The sequence below is a fragment of the Aegilops tauschii genome, chromosome 5 (assembly GCF_002575655.3).
Source record: "Aegilops tauschii subsp. strangulata cultivar AL8/78 chromosome 5, Aet v6.0, whole genome shotgun sequence".
Classification (NCBI taxonomy): Eukaryota; Viridiplantae; Streptophyta; class Magnoliopsida; order Poales; family Poaceae; genus Aegilops; species Aegilops tauschii.
In genome coordinates, this window is record NC_053039.3 from 169402890 (window position 1) to 169408643 (window position 5754).

A 5754-nucleotide genomic window follows, 5' to 3' on the forward strand; every position below is an offset into this window, starting at 1 on the left:
AAGGGAGATGCATCGACATGGTATAGGCTATGTGATGATACGGGGTCATGGAACTACAAACGATTGAAATTGGAATTTCATCAGAAGTTTTATCCTATGCATCTTGTTCATCGTGATCGCAATTATATATATAATTTTTGGCCTCGCAAAGGAGAAAGCATCGCTCAAGCTTGGGGGAGGCTTAAATCAATGTTATATTCATGCCCCCATCATGAGCTCTCAAGAGAAATAATTATTCAAAAAATTTATGCTCGGCTTTCTGATAACAATCGCACCATGCTTGATACTTCTTGTGTTGGCTCTTTTATGATGAAGACTATTGAATTCAAATGGGATTTATTGAATAGAATTAAACGCAACTCTGAAGATTGGGATCTCGACGAAGGTAAAGAGTCAGGTATGACAGCTAAGTTTGATTGTGTTAAATCCTTTATGGATACCGATGTTTTCCGTAAATTTAGCACTAAATATGGACTTGACTCTGAGATAGTAGCTTCTTTCTGTGAATCTTTTGCTACTTATGTTGATCTCCCCAAGGAGAAGTGGTTTAAATATCATCCTCCCATAGAAGTAAAAGTAGCTGCACCTATTAAAGTTGAAGAAAAGACTGTCACTTATAATGATCCTATTGTTTCTACTTCTTATGTTGAGAAACCACCTTTCCCTGTTAGGATAAAGGATCATGCTAAAGCTTTAACTGTGGTTCGTAAAAGCAATATTAGAACTCATACACCTCCTGAGAAAATCAAAGTTTAACCCAATATTGCTATTGTTAAAGATCTCTTGGCTGATAATATTGATTGGCATGTTATTTATTTCTGCGGTGAAACTGCTAGAATTGCCAAACCTTGTGCTAAAGATAAACATAGACCTGTGGTAGGCATGCCTGTTATTTCTGTTAAAATAGGAGATCATTGTTATCATGGCTTATGTGATATGGGTGCTAGTGCTAGTGCTATACCTCATGACTTATACAAAGAAATTATGCATGAAATTGCACCTGCTGAGATAGAAGGTATTGATGTTACCATCAAACTTGCTAATAGAGATACAATATCACCCATTGGAATTGTTAGAGATGTTGAAATCTTGTGTGGGGAAACTAAATACCCTACTGATTTTCCTGTTCTTGGTTCCCCACAAGATAGCTTTTGTCCCATTATATTTGGTAGACCCTTCTTGAACACAGTTAATGCTAGGATAGACTGCGAAAAGAATGTTGTTACTATTGGTTTGGGTGATATGTCTCATGAGTTTAATTTCTCTAAATTTAGTAGAAAACACCGTGAAGAGGAATTACCTAGTAAGGATGAAATTATTGGTCTTCCTTCTATTGTCGTGCCTCCTAGTGATCCTTTAGAACAATATTTGCTAGAACATGAAAATGGTATGTTTATGAATGAAAGAAGGGAAGTAGATGAAGTATTCTTTAAACAAGAACCTATCCTGAAACACAATTTGCCTGTTGAAATCCTAGGGGATCCTCCTCCACCCAAGGGTGATCCCATGTTTGAGCTTAAACCGTTGCCTGATACTCTTAAATATGCTTATCTTGAGGAGAAAAAGATATATCTTGTTATTATTAGTGCTAACCTTTCAGAGCATGAAGAAGAGAGATTATTGAAAACTCTGAGGAAGCACCGTGCTGCTATTGGATATACTCTTGATGATCTTAAGGGCATTAGTCCCACTATATGTCAACATAAAATAAATTTGGAAGAAGATGCCAAACCAGTTCGTGATCATCAACGACGGTTGAATCCTAAGATGAAGGAAATGGTAAGAAAAGAAATACTAAAGCTCCTTGAGGCAGGTATAATTTATCCCGTTGCTGATAGTCAGTGGGTAAGTCCTGTCCATTGTGTCCCTAAGAAGGGAGGTATTACTGTCATTCCTAATGATAAAGATGAATTGATCCCGCAAAGAATTATTACAGGTTATAGGATGGTAATTGATTTCCGCAAATTAAAGGCTACTAAAAAAGATCTTACCTTTCATCGATCAAATGCTAGAAAGATTATCTAAACATACACATTTTTGCTTTCTAGATGGTTATTCTGGTTTCTCTCAAATACCTGTGTCAGCCAATGATCAATCAAAGACCACTTTTACTTGCCCTTTTGGTACTTTTGCTTATGGACATATGCCTTTTGGTTTATGTAATGCACCTGCTACCTTTCAAAGATGCATGATGGCTATATTCTCTGACTTTTGTGAAAAGATTTGTGAGGTTTTCATGGACGACTTTTCCGTCTATGGATCCTCTTTTGATGATTGCTTGAGCAACCTTGATCGAGTTTTGCAGAGATGTGAAGAAACTAATCTTGTCTTGAATTGGGAAAAGTGCCACTTTATGGTTAATGAAGGTATTGTCTTGGGGCATAAAGTTTCTGAAAGAGGTATTGAGGTTGATAAAGCCAAGGTTGATGCTATTGAAAAGATGCCATGTCCCAAGGACATCAAAGGTATAAGAAGTTTCCTTGGTCACGCCGGATTTTATAGGAGGTTCATTAAGGACTTCTCAAAAATTTCTCGGCCTCTGACTAATTTATTACAAAAAGATATACCTTTTGTCTTTGATGATGATTGTGTAGAAGCATTTGAAATACTTAAGAAAGCATTGATCCCTGCACCTATTGTTCAGCCACCTGATTGGAATTTACCCTTTGAAATTATGTGTGATGCTAGTGATTATGCTGTAGGTGCTGTTCTAGGGCAAAGAGTTGATAAGAAATTAAATGTTATTCAATATGCTAGTAAAACTCTAGATAATGCTCACAGAAATTATGCTACTACTGAAAAAGAATTCTTAGCAGTCGTATTTGCTTGTGATAAGTTCAGACCTTATATTGTTGATTCTAAAGTAACTATTCGCACAGATCATGCTGCTATTAAATATCTTATGGAAAAGAAAGATGCTAAACCTAGACTTATTAGATGGGTTCTCTTGCTACAAGAATTTGACTTGCATATTGTTGATAGAAAGGGAGCTGAGAACCCCGTTGCAGACAACTTGTCTAGGTTAGAAAATGTTCTTGATGACCCACTAACTATTGATGATAGCTTTCCTGATGAGCAATTAAATGTCATAAATGCTTCTCGTACTACTCCTTGGTATGTTGATTATGCTAATTATATTGTTGCTAAATTTATACCACCTAGTTTCACATACCAGCAAAAGAAAAAGTTTTTCTATGATTTGAGACATTACTTTTGGGATGACCCACATCTTTATAAAGAAGGAGTAGATGGTGTTATTAGACGTTGTGTACCTGAGCATGAACAGGAACAGATCCTACGCAAGTGTCACTCTGAAGCTTATGGAGGACACCACGCTGGAGATAGAACTGCACATAAGGTATTACAATCCGGTTTTTATTGGCCTACTCTCTTCAAGGATGCCCGTAAGTTTGTCTTATCTTGTGATGAATGCCAAAGAATTGGTAATATTAGCAGACGGCAAGAAATGCCTATGAAATATTCACTTGTTATTGAACCATTCGATGCTTGGGGCTTTGATTATATGGGACCTTTTCCTACCTCTAATGGTTATACACATATTTTAGTTGTTGTTGATTACATTACTAAGTGGGTAGAAGCTATTCCAACTAGTAGTGCTGATCATAACACTTATATTAAAATGCTCAAAGAAGTTAATTTTTCCGAGGTTTGGAGTCCCTAGATATTTAATGACTGATGGTGGTTCACACTTTATTCATGGTGCTTTCCGTAAAATGCTCGCTAAGTATGATGTTAATCATAGAATTGCATCTCCTTATCACCCGCAGTCTAGTGGTCAAGTAGAATTGAGTAATAGAGAGCTCCAATTAATTTTGCAAAAGACTGTTAATAGATCTAGAAAGAATTGGTCCAAGAAACTAGATGATGCATTATGGGCCTATAGAACTGCATATAAAAATCCTATGTGTATGTCTCCGTATAAAATGGTTTATGGAAAAGCATGTCACTTACCTCTCGAACTAGAACATAAGGCATATTGGGCTATTAAAGAGCTCAACTATGATTTCAAACTTGCCGGTGAAAAGAGGTTATTTGATATTAGCTCACTTGATGAATGGAGAACCCAAGCTTATGAAAATGCCAAGTTGTTTAAAGAAAAAGTTAAAAGATGGCATGATGAAAGGATACAAAAGCATGAGTTTAATGTAGGTGATTATGTATTGCTATACAACTCTCGTTTAAGATTTTTTGCAGGAAAACTTCTCTCTAAATGGGAAGGCCCCTACGTTATCGAGGAGGTCTATCGTTCCGGTGCCATAAAAATCAACAACTTCGAAGGCACAAATCCGAAGGTGGTGAACGGTCAAAGAATCAAACATTATATCTCAGGTAATCCCATAAATGTTGAAACCAATGTTATTGAAACCGTAACCCCGGAGGAATACATAAGGGACACTTCCCGGAATGTTTCAGACTTCGAAAAGGAATAGGTATGTGGTACGGTAAGTAAACCGACTCCAAAACAATTTTTATGGCAATATTTCTCCATTTTGGAATATTCAGAAAAATAGAAAAATAAGAAGCAGTCCAGGAAGGACACGAGGCCTCCACGAGGGTGGAGGGCGCGCCCTACCCTACTGGGCACGCCCCCTACCTCGTGGGCACCTCGTGTGCTCTCCGGACTCCGTTTTCTTGCATGATACGTATTTTGGTCGGTAAAAATTCATTATATATTCTCCCGAAGGTTTTGACTCCCGTATCACGCAATTGTCTTCTATTCTTGCTTCGAGTTGTTGTTGCTGCAGATTAGAGCAACATGTCGTCCCAGGATTCGGAAGGAGAAAGCTATGTGGATGATTACCTTGTAGATCCTAAGGTCTATGGAGATGTGGAGCATTGTGGTTGGACTACGGAGGAAGAAGAAGACTATGAACCCAAGAGGAAGGAAGAGATGAGCTCAGATGAAGATGAAGCCCCATTACCTCAACCTGGGGACATGCATGTGGAGTTCAAAAATTCAAGCCTCCCTGATAGAGCAAAGAAACCTAATATCGAGTTTATCCCTTTTCGTCTCTTGCAGGAAAACAAGCAGGAACTATGCAAAAAAGATATTAATCCTTGAGCAGGAGATTGACGACTTGAGGGATCAAAATTCTATCCTCAAGCGCAAATTAAGGAAGAAGCCTACGCCATCAACCAAATCATCATCTTCTTCACCAACAAAGAAGGAGATATAATCACATGGGTATGGGCACTCCCCTTGGCAACTGCCAAGCTTGGGGGCGATGCCCCGGTATCGTATCACCATCACACTCCTATCTTTACCGTTTTTCTTAGTTCGATCCTATTAGTAGTATATTGATCTAGTAGAATAAAGTTTTGGTATGATCTAGTTTTGAATTTTGCTTTATGATCCCTCTATGTAATCGAGTCCGTGAGCTATATAATAAAGATTAGTGTTGAGTCAAGGGCTTGATTATTTTGCCATGATCTTGAGTGAATAAAAGAAAAGAATAAAAAGAAACAAAGAGATCATATTGATCTTATCGAGAGTAATGACTTCACATAGAAAGAGTATGATGATTAAAAATTGTTGGGAGTTGGCAAACATAGCTTTGGTCATCGTTGCAATTAATAGGAAGTAATAAGGAAAGAGAGGTTTCACATATAGATGTAGTATCTTGGACATCTTTTGTGATTGGGAGCACTCATTAAAATATGACATGCTAAAGAGTTGATGTTGGACAAGGAAGACAACGTAATGAGTTATGTTTTCTTATATCTGAGATAAAG